This window comes from Gadus morhua, chromosome 23 (assembly GCF_902167405.1).
Source record: "Gadus morhua chromosome 23, gadMor3.0, whole genome shotgun sequence".
Lineage (NCBI taxonomy): Eukaryota > Metazoa > Chordata > Actinopteri > Gadiformes > Gadidae > Gadus > Gadus morhua.
Window position 1 is genome coordinate 3240988 of NC_044070.1, and position 15499 is coordinate 3256486.

Genomic DNA, 15499 nt, shown 5'->3' on the forward strand with positions numbered 1-15499 from the left:
CGACACCGATTGGTTGTCACAGGGGAACAGTTTTGAAACGCGCTTCGCCATTGGCTGTGGGGACAGGGCGATCCCAAGACTGATATGAGCAGTCATGTGTAGACGGACCTTCACAAGGGTATCCCTCCACAGCGGGGCTTGCCCTGCAGAGGTCCACATCAGTGCCTGTGATTACCTTGGTTGTATGACTCATAGTCATAGTACTTGGGAACTGGGATTTACAATGGATCTCAAATGTAGGCTTGGAAATAAAAGAAAAGGAAAATAATTTCTGCACCTCTTTGTTTTGCCATGCTGGTGTATTTGGTGGGCTGAGATGATTCAGTATGTAATGTATTCTACTCGGCGCAGATAAAAACACATAGTTAGGGCACAATTTAAACCTTAGATTATGCCATTCATTGCCTGATGGATGATTTTTCTCTACCTGATAAACTAGGCCTATAAATGAATGCGTCTGGTAAATAGTATAAGGCCCCAATAAAGGAATGGGTACTGGGCGATTTGTTCGACCAAAAAGCCTTCATACCTTCAAAAGGTGAGAGGGAAATCCTTTGGACCGTTGTCATTGGGGTCATGTGTATATGTGGATTATGGCCCCATTGGGGGACAAGCCTGTAACACTTAACCGGTCCGTCGAATCATTCACAAAACAATCAGATCACCACTAGAGCTTCAAATCCTCCAAGTAACGAAGTGGGCTAAACGGTCTGAGTGTTTGTGTACCTGTGACAGCTGTCTGGGATCAGGAGCTCCGAACAGGGATGAATTGGAGCTGAAACTAATGGCTCCTCTCCGGCTGAGGACGTGCTTTGGAACCGGCCTGTCCAGAGGCACCGGCAGCAGAGAACATACTTCCATCGAACAGCCGGGGCTGTTGTGTGGATCCAAAGAAGGGTGATGGTGGAAATATCAAAAAAAGAAAGAAAAAAAGGGCAGAAAGAAAGTGAAATCGCAATGCTATATCTCGAAATAAAAAAAAAAGTATGATGGCTCTTCTTAAATTAGTTTATCTCATTCAACTATCAGATCACCAGTAGAGCTTAAAATCCTCACAGCAATCAAAGTTTATTTCACGTAGTTGAATGTACAGAAGGGGTTGGGGGGGGGGGGTTAATAGTCAGCAACACCATGGCGACTTCTGACCCCGCCCCCATGCTCTGAGGCACCATGCTATCTGATGTCATTTGAATGAATCCCTTTAATCACCACCCTGTCACACAGTCTACAGTTGATCACTTCCAGGCAGACTATCAGATAACACAGACTTCCGTCACGATTTGAGTGACGTGGTCTGGGATGCACATTATTTTGTTTACTTAAGTGTGGCCAGGTGTGAATCATGGGCCAGGCGTCACCGGAGCCCTGCCTCGGCCGGGTACAGGACGGCTACCTCCATGGGTCCCACTCCGGTGACACTGAGCCCTTCAAGTCCTTTGTTGTCACAGTTTACAAACCTGTTGTTGCCTGACGACTTTAAAACAAGATGATCTGGCATGTACGGGCCTACGTCAGGAGAGAATCATTGCAGTGTGTTTGCATCAGATCGTTTACACAGTTTACGCACACAAGCACACCAGCTCACACACACACACACACACACACACACACACACACACACACACACACACACACACACACCACACACACACACACACACACACACACACACACACACACACACACACACACACACACACACACCCTTACATCCATGCACACACCCACAAGCTCCTTTGTACTGTCTTTTTGTGCACAAGTGGATTAGTGATGCATATATTTGAGTACTGTAGTTGTTCTTTTGCCATGTCCGCACACACACTGGCACGCACAAAAACACACACACACACACACACACACATACACGCGCACACACACACACACACACACACACACACACACACACACACACACACACACACATACACACAAACAGTCATTCCCGAGGGAGGCATGTTTAACCAGTGCAATGTCAGTGTTTGGCCCCCAGTGGCCCCAGGGAGAGAGCAGGATACAGGATAGCCACATACCTGCTGATTCCCCCCAGGGCCACAGGTGTGCCCTCGCAGTCACTCCCTTCACCTCTCCCCTTCACCCTCACCCCTCATCCCTCTAGCCCGCGGGTCTTTTGTCCCGCTGAAAGGCCCCTGGAGGACGGGCCCCGCTTGGCCCCTAATTGATTTACCTGTTATCATCTCACTGCACTGAGAGCATCGCAAGAGTGATTAGCCATGACTTATCTCAGCCTCTATAGTGCTCTGTGACGCACGGGGGGCCGCATGCTGGCTGTCCTAACGCCTGTATACGTAAAGTTGACAAGCAGACACACGCTCAGGCATGCAGACGTTGCACACTGCAGCACACACACATACACGCAAACACACACACATGCACACACACGCATACACGCGCATGAATACATGCCCACACACACACACATACACACAAACACATGAAATGACTGCAAGCTGATGCAGAAATGGGAGCACCCATAGACATACACACACACACACACTCGTTGAGTGATAAATATTAGGGTAATTTCTATGCTGGTGACACGCAAATCTATGTATTGCTATCACCAAATGACTATCGGCCCATAGATCTGCTGTGCCAGTGCATTGAGCAAGTGAAAGACTGGATGTGCCAAAATGTCCTTAAACTAAATGAGGACAAAGCAGAGATAGTTGTATTTGGTTCTAAAGCGGAAAGGCTTTACATTTCAACAGTCACATTAAATCAGTTACAAAAACTGCATATTATCACCTTAAAAATGTAGCAAGACTTAGGAGGCTCATGTCCACCGAAGACTTACAAAAACTTGTACATGCCTGTATCACTAGTAAGCTGGATTACTGCAATGGTCTCCTTCAGGTCTCCCAAAACAAACTCTGAGGAAGCTTCAGCTTGTTCAGAATGCTGCTGCTAGAGTTCTAACAAAGACCAAATTTTTTTAACATATTACACCAATTCTTAAATCGTTACATTGGCTTCCTGTAGGTCAGAGAATTGATTTTAAAATCATGTTGCTAACCTATAAATCCCTACATGGTTTAGGCCCAAAATATTTAACTGATATGCTTCCACTACATAAGCCTTCTAGACCACTAAGATCCTCTGAGACCAATCTGTTAATTATCCCAAGAGTAAACACGAAACATGGGAAAGCAGGATTTAGTTACTATGCAACAAATAGCTGGAATAAACTCACTGAGGCTTTAAGACTTGCCCCAACTCTGAGCACCTTTAAAACCAGACGGAAGACTTTTATGTTTGATTTAGCTTTCTGCTAAATCTTAAATACATTGCACTTTCTAAAAAGCTTTTTTAACTTTGCCTTTATTTTCTATTTAATACTAAAATGCCTTTTTAACTTTCTATTTTACTCATTTCTTTGCATGTGTTTTCTTTTACTTATCTATTATTTTATTTTATTGTATGACAATGTTTATATGTGAAGCACTTTGAGTCTGCCTTGTGTATGAAAAGTGCTAGATAAATAAAGTTGCCTTGCCTTGCCAATTATATATTTTATTATATTTTACCTAATAACATTTTTCTATTATTTTCCTGTGTCTGTGTATTTCTGCAGCTGTTTCGTTATTACGACTGTGTGACGACATGCGAATATATTATGTGAGGATGTAGTGCCACCCTGTGGTAAAAGCAAGCTTCTGCAAGAGATCAGTTGCTCCTACTTTACAGAGGATTTGTCACATAACAGGAATTAAAACTCACTGCAAATTGTTCATAGGTGCGTCAGAATGACGCCATTGATGTAATTTAGAGGACATTTAGATCACTATGGAATTATTCTGTTCACCAGTTTAGTAAAAACTATAATAAACTGTGCAGTCGACAATGTAATCAGTGTAGGAAAGGACATAGGAAAGACTTTATTTTTTTAGTTAATGCAACTTTTCATATCGCTGCTACTCCAGAAGCCACCTAGCTTCATGTGGTTTGAATCACTGTTTTTGTGGAGTCATCTGAGCTGGTAAGTGTTATTTTATGTAACTGTTGTTTTTCAATAAAACACAGATTTTCGAGTGATCCAAGGATGATATTTCTTCTTCTTCTTTTGGGACTAGACCAACATAATCTTTTTGGGCAAACCCAGAAGTTAATGTTTGCTTTTCTTCCGCAGAAAAATCCATTCCATTCATTTTATAAATATGGTTTAACAAGATAATCAAAAGAACTGAATAATGCTTTAAAGTTTTTGAAACATGAATGCATCAATAAAGTTAAAGGCAGATGACAAAAGATTTTCAAAATACCTTTTTCAAAAGAACATCAGGGTTGTGAATCAAAAAGCCTCAAATGCGCCATTGAAGTGCATGCAAAATAAAAAATAATTAATCTAAAGTCATTGGAAAGAGAAGTTGGCCATTGTCCTGTCACACCTCAAATACATGACGGACCCTCTCCTGGACCCCATGCAGTTCGCCTACAGAGCCAACAGGTCTGTGGACGATGCTGTAAACATGGCCCTCCACTTCATCCTCCAGCACCTGGACTCAGCAGGAACCTACGCCAGGATCCTGTTTGTGGATTACAGCTCTGCCTTCAACACCATCATCCCCACCTTGCTACAGGACAAGCTTTCCCAGCTGCACGTGCCCAACTCCACCTGCCGGTGGATCACTGACTTCCTGTCTGACAGGAAGCAGCATGTGAAGCTGGGGAAGCACATCTCCAACAACCTGACCATCAGCACCGGATCCCCTCAGGGCTGCGTTCTTTCTCCCCTGCTCTTCTCCCTGTACACCAACAGCTGCACTTCCAGTCATCAGTCCGTCAAGCTCCTGAAGTTTGCAGATTAAACCACCCTCATCAGGCTCATCTCTGGCGGAGATGAGTCTGCCTACAGGTGGGAGATCGACCACCTGGTGTCTTGGTGTGGCCAAAACAACTTAGAGCTCAATGCTCTAAAGACAGTGGAGATGGTTGTGGACTTCAGGAGGAACACAGCCCCACCCTCCCCCATCACCTTGTGTGACTCCCCAGTCAACACCGCAGATTCCTTCCGCTTCCTTGGCACAGTCATCAGCCAGGACCTCAAGTGGCAGCAGAACAGCTGCATCACCAAAATGGCACAGCAGCGGATGCACTTCCTGAGGCAGCTGAACAAGTTCAACCTGCCAAAGGCCATGATGGTGCACTTCTACACCTCCATCATAGAGCCATCCTCACCTCCTCCATCACCATCTGGTACGCTGCTGCTACCGTCAAAGACAGGAGCAGACTGCAGCGTATCATCTGCTATGCTGAAAAGGTGATCGCTGCAACCTGCCGTCCGTCCAGGACCTGCATGCCTCCAGGACACTGAAGCGTGCAAGGAAGATCATGTTGGACCCCTCCCACCCCGGACATATACTCTTTGAAACACTCCCCTCCGGTAAGAGATTGAGGTCTGTCAAGACCAAAACCTCCCGCCACAAGAACAGTTTCTTCCCGTCTGCATCTGGCCTCATCAACAACGGCCCCAGACCCCCACTGACACTGACACGCACACTACCTCCCCTTCCTCCATCAACACCCACAGTCATCTGCCTATGATGACAACAAGTTTTGCACTACTTGTATCATCACGCACAATTGTACATATATTATTTTCTTTTCTTATCTTCTTATCTTCTTATCTTATTACGGTGCATAAGTATATGTAGATAGAATAACTTTATTTATAAATGTATAATTTATTAAGTTTTATTTACTCTTATTTTTTTTCAGTACTCATTTTTCAATACTTGCATTATTGTTTATTGTTTACTGTTTATTGTTTGTTAAGATCGTGCGCAACAAACGAATACCAAGAGAAATTCATAATATGTGCAAATGTATTTGGCAATAAACCTTTTCTGATTCTGATTCTGATTCAGGAAAGGCTTTGCTGAGGCTTTCTGAGTCACTTCCTGTATGACTAGAGCCCCTGGATTGATCATGGTACATATCATCGAGGCCCAGGTCTCTAGCTCACTCCCGAGACTCCATGACCCCTGTGTCATCTACTAAGTCACATCTACTAATTCACTTCCTGTTGGGCTGGAGCCTCCATTTTATTAATCATCTTAATCATATAAAAGAGACAGCTGTATCTTACTCCTGAATCATTCTGTGCCCTTATGGGTGTGTCTGAGTTCCTTGCTCTAGGTCAACGACCCCACGTTGATCATTTGTGTAGTCTTTTGAAACTCGTTTTGTGTGTCTTTAAAAAACAAAAACAGGTCAGCCTAATCCCATCCTTGAGCAGTGCTTTAATGGTATTTTTAAATGATTATAGCAGTCACATTTAATGTATAGCGCTTTTCATTAATTCTGAGTGTGTGTCTGTATAATGTATGGATGTCTTTCCAATATCTCTAGAATCATCTGGTTTACTTCACGCTTGGCACGTGTATTGCTGAGGACTCGACGTAATCAACCATTTACATTTTCTGTACTCCTATGTACAGGGGTTACTGTCGTATGGTTCTTCATAAGTATAAGCATACCAGGAAAGAAAACAAAATGAGCTACAGCACTGGACGACTTGAGACCTGCTTACTTTCGGAAGGAAATCTGAGCAGTCATAAAGGCCAATGTCAGATAACTTGTGCTCTTAGTCCAGTAGAACTAACTCAGGTAGGGCTGGAATCCAGACAAGGCGAGCCACAGGGCAGGTAAAGGAGCAGTCCCCCAACTTGACCTGGACACCCCTTACTTTGCCATCCTCTCCTGAAAGAGTCAGGGTGACTCCCCCCACAGGCCACAATGTCCGAGGTAGTTGGGGATCAACTATCATCGCTGTGGTGCCAACTTGGATATTTGGTGTGTCGGAGCACCACTTGTTAGATAGGCAGCAATGAAATGCTTCCAGAAATGGTAAGCAAGCTGTTGACTCCTTCTGATGAGAAGCTTCGACTGTGGTGACAGTACTTCCGAGGCAAGTCCTAATGGCTTCTAGGCCCCCCGGTGTCCCTAGACAGCCCAGCTGTTGGGCTGTGAAGGCTCTCTAAATGTGTAGGCCCCTGTAGGACTTGGGGCTCTTGTCTGACGGTTATTATGGGTAAGAGTTCAGTCTTGCCTTGTAGGCCCAGTTACCGGGCGGCCGTACGGATGAGAATGGCTTGTTAGGGTTAGGCTAACATCTACATGGCTCTAAAATTTAAGCAACTCCTTACACCCCTCTGGAGGCCTGTCAATGTGTAAAAAATCATCTGTTGCATTGAGTAGGCCTTTGAGGGCTCTGCCTTTGTCTGTTGCTTCGCCACCAGCTTCTCCTGGGCACTCTCATTTCTTTCATGTAGAGCAAGCAGGTGTCTACTGTACATGTTTTGCAGCCCATTTTTAGATGACACGCAGTATACTGTGACCCCTCCCACATCACCAGCACCGGTAGTTAGTCTTGATCCAATCCTGTTTCTGTTTTGACTTTAGTTGAGTCGATTGCGCCTGTCAAACTGCGAGTTGTCTTCCTCCTGGACCAGGATCTCGTACTAATCAATCAGTACGTTACCAATAAGTCAAGTTTAGGAGAGTGGAAGCTTGGGCTCAAATCATGAGGTAGTTTGCTGAGCAATGTGAACATGTATGAGGAATTGGCACTCGGTGATGGAGGTCAGGGCCAAAGTCCTGCCTCTCAAATAAATAACCACTCTCTGCTGTGTTTGTCTGATGTGTATTCATCCTCATGTGCAGGTGTATGGCGTTGTTGGAATGACTCTGCTGGCACAAAGTAACGCTCTGCTGAATACTCTCTATCCATCCTGCGGGAGGAAGAGTGACGAGCACGGCACTCTTGGCTATGAGCATAGTCCAGCCTCATACTCCTCTCCCACTATTACTGCCTTATGCTGCTGCTGCTGGGCCGAGTGAGAGGATCCAGGAGGAGGGCTGAGCTGGGTTTGCTAGATCCTGAAGGACACCTCTGAGGTGCTCTACCGGCTTCTGTTACTCATCCATCTTAAAAACACTCTGAGCTGCTCTAGTTTGACCTCATTCTGCTTGCTCGGCCAACTGAGCAACTTGTTCTGTAGTTTCAGCTCCCCCATAGACTTGAGAACGACGGCCTTGAGTTTTCCATTCTCTCTGCCTAAACCGTCATCTGTTGGTGGCCGTTTGTCCTTAACAAGCCACTGTGACATGTGGTCGCCCTCCTGGCTACTTACCTGCTTTGAGGTAAGATAGCTTACCTGCCAATAGTTTTCATTTGCGTTTTTGCATTGACTTTGTATGGAATTGGACTCTGATGCCAAGCAGGCTCCTTCGCAGGGACTCACGTGGCCATTTTAAATGGGAAACGTGCAGTCTCAAGAAGAAGGCATGGTCATCATGGCTGCCGACTCCTCTGGCAGACGCAGCCGCCCAGAGAGACAACGCCGAGAAGTAGTCTGACCCTGTCAGCCGTCGCCACCGACTCAGCCCAGTGGCTACGCCGAGGCCATCCAAAGCCGTCTCACAAACGCCGGAATCGGCCGTAGTTCTTTAATATTTATTATTATTTATTTATTTGATTAGGACAGTGCACATTAATTGTAGCGAACCCCAGCCGGACAATGGTGAAGCTTACAGATGTTTCAGAAGCCTTTATTTACGTTCAGCCGTCAGCCTTGTTTTGAGCATAAATATTCCTTTCTTCACATCTTTCTTCATAAACACCGTAAGAGCTACAGGACAGATAAATAACATTAATTAGCTCTTACACATATACAACTATCGCCATGAAGATAACATTTGCACGGCTGTACAGCAACAACACATTTTAAGTAATATAAAGTCTTAAACAAATTAAACACACAATACCTTGTTCCCATTCCAGCTAGGCACTTATTAATTACTACAAATTGTTATGCAGAGCAACCGTTTGTAGCCTGAATTCCTTCCGTAATTACACGTAATAACCTTTTCGCGCGATCTCCTTCAAGTCAAGTTACCTACTGTAGATTCAAACTTCCTGCGTCAAAATAATAGACCCATGACGGCAAAATACAGTATCAAAATAAAAGCATGGTGAAAGTGGTTATTTTAACAGACCTTCACAAGAATTATTTACATTAATCAATATGTCAGCCAGAGCATCAATATAAATATGCCGGAGTTAGCTTAATTGCTAATTTTCATCCGTTGTCCTAAGGCAAGTCAAGAACATAAAAACAACATACCAGTATACAAAATAGATTAAAAAAACACTTTTACACACAAAATAGGTCCCCACATCAAGAGTCCATGTGAAAAAATTAGAATGACCAAAGGTTACATATGAGAGCAGGTCTGGCTTGCTACTAACCACTGTTTAAGTTTTTTTTTAAAGGTGGTGTAAGTGGCACAGTCTCTAACATGTGTTGGTAATATATTCCAGGACTGTGTTCCTCTGATGGACACCACCATTTGACCAAATTTGGTCTTGCGGCGTTGTATTTCGCAGTCACCTCTAGTTAGTGCTCGTGTATTTATTTACCATTAATACCATTTACCATTCTGTAATGGTGGAGGGGCTATACCGTTCAGAACCTTAAAGATTAGACCAACATCCAAAAACAGCTGAAAACTATCGAAGTCCATGATTTTGTGTTTATTTGTAATTTTACAATAATGGTAGTAAATAGGTTTTTTGTCTAGTGTTTTAAGCGTTCTCTTGAATAAAGATTTGATTGGTTTTAAAGTGCTCTCAGATGTATGTGACCATGTTGTGTAACAGTACGAGATGTGAGTAAATATCATTGCATGCATATAAGTCTTTGCTGTCTCCATAGTCAGGAAAGGTCTTATATGCTTGAAATTTGATAAATTAAATTTAATTGTGTTTTTAACTTTCTTAACATGCTGCTTAAAATTAAGGTTAGAATCGAAGATGACCCCGAGGTACTTAAAATATTCAACCACCTCAAGTCTCTCACCACCAACCATGACTGATGGTTGCTGTCCCGCAGTTGGCTGTCGGGAGAACAACATACAGACAGTTTTCTTTGTATTCAGATGTAGACAACAGTTTTGGAGCCAATGGGACACTGGCACCATGGCTCCTGAGAGTACTGCAGCAGCTTCTTTGATTGAGCTGGCATGACAGTATAATCCAGTGTCGTCAGCATATAGTTGCACTTTAATATTTCTACAGACATCTGGTAAGTTATTGACATACAGGCTGAATAAAACAGGGCCCAATATTGAGCCCTGTGGTACTCCAGCAGAACAAGTTAGATAAGAAGATAATGAATCACCAATTTGAACTGCCTGTTTCCTGCCTGACAGGTATGATTTCATCCAACAGAGGGCGCTGTTTGAGAAGTTAAAATGGGTTAATTTGGCAATAAGCAAGTCATGATTGATGGTGTCGAAAGCACGCTTTAAATCTAGAAATACCGCAGCTACAAAGCCGCCTTTATCCAGCAGGCTTTTTAAGTTCTGCCGGGGTTCCGCAAATGCCGATGCCCTCCTGAGAAATTCCGCCTATGCCGCTGGCTCCTGCACACTTTTGTCCACACTGCAGGGTCCCTGAACGGATTTTCCTACGGCGCCGGCTTCCTGAGCGCTTCTGCCGACCACCTAATGCCTCTTTCTACCTCACCTCCCTCCTGAACCGCTCTGTCTACCTCACCTCCCTCCAGAACTGCTCTGTCTACCCCACCTCCCTCCAGAACCGCTTTGTCTACCTCACCTCCCTCCTGAACCGCTCTGTCTACCTCACCTCCCTCCTGAACCGCTCTGTCTACCTCACCTCCCTCCTGAACCGCTCTGTCTACCTCACCTCCCTCCAGAACCGCTCTGCCTACCTAAAAAATTTATCAATAGGGAAGGTATTTATTCATGTTCTATTATTTGACATAGGAATACAATATACAAAATATACAACAATATAAGATTACCTAACCACACACAGACACACCTGCAAACACCCACACAGACACAGACACACCCACACACACCCTTAATAAAGGATTTGTGGACAACAACATGAACTCACTACTATATACATTTACTCACACTGATTATGGGTGTGTGTTTATCAATTTAGAACATAAAATAACACAGAAGACAACTTATCTTGTGTGTGTGGCCGTCGGACTGCGGGGACAAAGGGGACAGTTGTGGGGGGGCCCAAGGCAGAGGGGGGGCCCATGACCAAAAAAAAAAAAAAAAAAAAAAAAAATTCTTTTACCTTTTGGCCAGTCCCCCCCCCCCCCCCCCCCCCGTCAACAACCTGGCGCAGGGGGGCCCATCAGTACCTATAGTATAGGGGCCCAGGATTTGGTGCTACGGCCCTGTGTGTGTGTGTGTGTGTGTGTGTGTGTGTGTGTGTGTGTGTGTGTGTGTGTGTGTGTGTGCGCGCGCGCGTGCGTGTTTTGTGTGTGTGTTTGCGTGTGCGTTTGTGTGTGTGTGTTTGTGTGTGTGTGTGTTTGTGTCTGTGTGTGTATGTGTGTGTGACTAAAGGAACAGGAAACCCACATTGTTACTATGGTCATGCAAATAACAGACTCAGAACTGCATAACCACCAGACGGCAGATAACACCATATTGGGAAACGTCATCAGAGTGAGTCTCTGTAATGTCTCGTCTGTGAAGCGCAATAGATTAGGATGAAGCAAATGGACAGAGTCCCTGTCGGAAGAAATTGAGTAAAACCAGTGAGATATGAACCTGAGAAGGTCATCCAGGTGACCTACTTTCTTTTTTTTTGACCATGCCTATTGTATTATAGACCTATTGAATTGATGAATCATACATTTCAAAGAGACATTTCTTTGACATTATGCACTCATTACTGATAAAAGCCTAAACATTTCAGTTATAACATTTATTAAATAGAACAAATAAATACATGTAGTTACAGTAAATGGTAAATGGTCTTCCACATGGATCCTTGCATTTCCACTGATTCACCACAGGGTGGCATTTTCGGCTCTTTTTGTATTTTATATGCAGATGATTGTGGTCCTCTTGAGACCATCCTCATATTCATGTTTGCTTATGTGAACTTGCAAGTATTGATGTAGCCTATTCATTAATTTATGTACTTTTGTACAGTCTATGATTGTATGTATTTAGTGCTGTGCTGCTGTATTGTAGATTTGACACTTACTAGACAGGAGGATGTTTGAATATGTTTTTTCTTTACTGCTAGTACTTCTTTAACCAAGCGTAGTACCACAGCCTACAACTTCCTTATCAGAAATATTCATTCATGATAACAGTGTAGAATAACTGCAATATGGTCTTATTATTTTGACATTTGTCCTGTCTTGAAGAACCTTAAATAGAAAGGGGACATCCAAACAATGCACAGGCTGACAGGCCTAACGTTGAGCACTGAGGAAGGGCAATAATAACACTTTTAACTGAGGAGGAAAACAGCTTTTCACTGCGTTGCTCAGGAGAAGAGTTCTGCTAATAGGGACCAGATGATGGATCCTATCATGATAATGTATAGAAAGAAAGGTCCACACATGGTCACAAGTACAAGCCTACTGCAGGAGAGCCAAAATGGATTCACAGTTGGTTCATGAAATTACCCGAAGTATAGTATAATCATAATATGCACACATTACTATTGAACACAATGACCTTTGATTACCCTTGAAGATATTGTTGGGAACTTCCTTTCAACCTGACCTGTGTGGTTCTGCCTCAAAGCCATCCGTTCCAGGCCCAGTGTGTCTCTGGATCCTGGGAATACCCATACAACTTCCCATGTTTCAGACCTCATTCCTTATCCCCCCCTCTGAGAAGTATAAATAGAACGTGACGTGCATGATGGAGGCTGAACTATGTGGTCTATTGGTCCGACGTTTACATAACACTTTAAGACTTGGAGAGCGGTCCTGCTAAATGGAGGGGAATGTAATGATTTAGCGATGGAATAACCGAATCAATCTCTTCGGTTTACAGCGTCTCTGTATATCCTTCAGATTCCCTGGGGTTTGGATGGCTGTTGTAGAAGAAGTTTATGATGGGCAGCCAATGTCTGTGTGTGTGTGGGTGTGTGTGTGTGTGTGTGTGTGTGTGTGTGTGTGTGTGTGTGTGTGTGTGTGTGTGTGTGTGTGTGTGTGTGTGTGTGTGTGTGTGTGTGTGTGTGCGTTTATGTGTGTGTGTGTGTGTGTGTGTGTGTGTGTGTGTGTTTGTGTGTTTGTGTGTGTGTCCAAAAGGTTTATCTTTATATCCTTTTGCCTTTACTTATTATTAAGTTAATCATCGGTTTTATTGTTCTATTCCATATAAAACATTGCATATTCAATTTGGTTCACGAGACAACCACTAGGAGTGGTTCTCTAGTTTGCGTCTTCTAACACTGAGGTTGTAACATCATTTACTTTAATTGAGACAGTGTATATTGTACATTCATAAGTTCATTGTTCGATATCCATGTAAATTATACTTCATAGATTTACAAGAAGATTTAAAATAAAACACATGGGTATAAAACGTTAGGATATAAAAAGGCTGTGAGAAACATATGATTTGAAGACTTGGATCATAATGGGGATGGCCAAAGCTGACCAATGCTGACCAATCTATATAAATTTGATATATATTTAAGTTGGGTTTACAGGAATTCAAGCCATAAGATTTCTTGGATTCCGAAATAAGTTCATGAATCAGGGGCTATCTTACAGTCGGTCATGGCAGGTAGCTGCTTTATTGCCAACTGTATTACCGCACAATGAACAAAGCATGTCTACAATATACACCTCTGACTTTTGTTTCACCACCTCTACTGAGGTTTCACCACCTGAGAGTGTTCACTCTATTCCATTATTTCGCAGACCTACATTTAAATCACCTGATAGTCATATCCTCTTTTGCTTAGCCAGGTTCTCTTTTAGTTTCCATCATAGTTTGTACGTGGTGAGCTAGCTTTGTTTTCTTCCAAAGTTACGCCTTTCCAGGAAGTGGTTGATAATGTTGAGATGTGGATGCAACTGAGTGACTCATTGCTAAAATGTAATAAGAAAATGTTGTTGAAGAAAATGTTCCTTGTAAAAGTATACAGACCGCTTGAGATGTTACGGCCAGTAATTATGGCCAACATTTTAAATTAGGCCTACTATACCCCTTGAATCAATCTATTTGAAATGCTGGACTAAATAATGTCTCATATTTTTATACTTCCCTCCTAGATTTAACTTCAATAGTAGGACTACATGCTGCCTAGCATGTTTCTTCCTTTACTGTCCATTACTGTATTTGGCCAGCCGCTAGACAAATAATCATTGACATGTTTCGGGGAGGCTGAAGCTTTAGGAAGGGAACAGTGGGTGGGAATTAGTAGGTTAGAATTATCAAGAAAAGCATGAAATATTTTGAAGCAGGTAATTGCTTTCCCCAGAATGTATCTTGTTCAGACGACAGACGACAGACACAGAACCTCTGAGCGTTGTCAAACAGTGCCCCACCGGGGTGTTGAAGGACAGCTCTGACACAGCCCAACGCCGGAGCCTTTTGAAGGGTGCGTTTTGTTCTGTCGTGTTACTCGGGTTCTCTGCACTTCAAATTTACAATTTATTTGAGTCAACATTAAATTGACTTTAACTGACACATAACTGGAATATGGGGGTAAAATTAAATAATGCATGCACCTTTTCCCAGGAGTCAGCTGGTGTTTGGCATTTCACACCCATGCCTGTCATGGCTGTGCTAAAAGTAGGCTACGCATGTTTCTAAAAAGCTGGTGGTTGGTAGGCCTAATACAGTAGGTCACAACTTCCAGGATAGCTATGAGCTACTGTAAAGGCAGCCTGAGAGCATTGGTGATGCATCCTACTGGCATTGGCAGCCCATGATCCATCAATCATATATAATCTGGTCAAATAAGGTACTGTATCATTCATCAAGTGTGCTGGCTCCTGGCCATTATTTGACCAGGGCTGTGTATTCCCTTCTGCATCTCATTCTTCCACATTAAGGAAACAGCCCATCGCTGCCATTTTGTCTTTTTAGCAACCTTCTGGCACAAAGACCCAGCTTTTCTCTTTGATCTGGCCTATTAAAAGGAGCTTTACTGAGCCAAATTCAACCCGTTGGATGTGGGGAGGGTGATACCGGTGCTTGGTGTGATGGGTTATGCCCTCCTCTCCCAAACTCCCACACTGCCCAGGAGCAATAGTGGAATGTATTCATCCAGCCAGGTTGGCTATCTGCTTTATCTGATGCACTCTGCAGCCTTTTCAGCATCCTGACTATGACTTTGTGTTGACTAAAAGTCTTTGACTTCTGATGTTTGTTCAAGATAGCAGCAGCACTGCCTGCAGCCTTGTCCACACTCATATGTGAATTGTGTTAGTCACTTAGTTTTAGATATACAGTATACAGCTAGCAATAATATATCTATCTATATCATATATTTCTTGAATTTCCCCCGGGATTAATAAAGTATCTATCTATCTATCTATCTATCTATCTATCTATCTATCATTCCCCTGGATACAATTTCCCATCAATGGGAGGGAGTCAAATGGATGTGTGAAACTCTTCACTTCACAGGTTCAACCTACCATCCCCTCACTGTATTTAATGATGTTTT

At 43.3% G+C, this 15499-nt stretch overlaps 1 long non-coding RNA gene across 1 annotated transcript; it reads right to left on the bottom strand.

Moving 5' to 3' along the window:
* Positions 1-8555: 8555 nt before the first annotated feature.
* Positions 8556-8946, bottom strand: LOC115536978 (uncharacterized). The gene is made up of 2 exons (XR_003974756.1): positions 8788-8946; positions 8556-8651 (listed from the first exon to the last, which is right to left on the bottom strand). It is a non-coding gene; the product is annotated as an uncharacterized LOC115536978 (long non-coding RNA).
* Positions 8947-15499: the final 6553 nt, after the last annotated feature.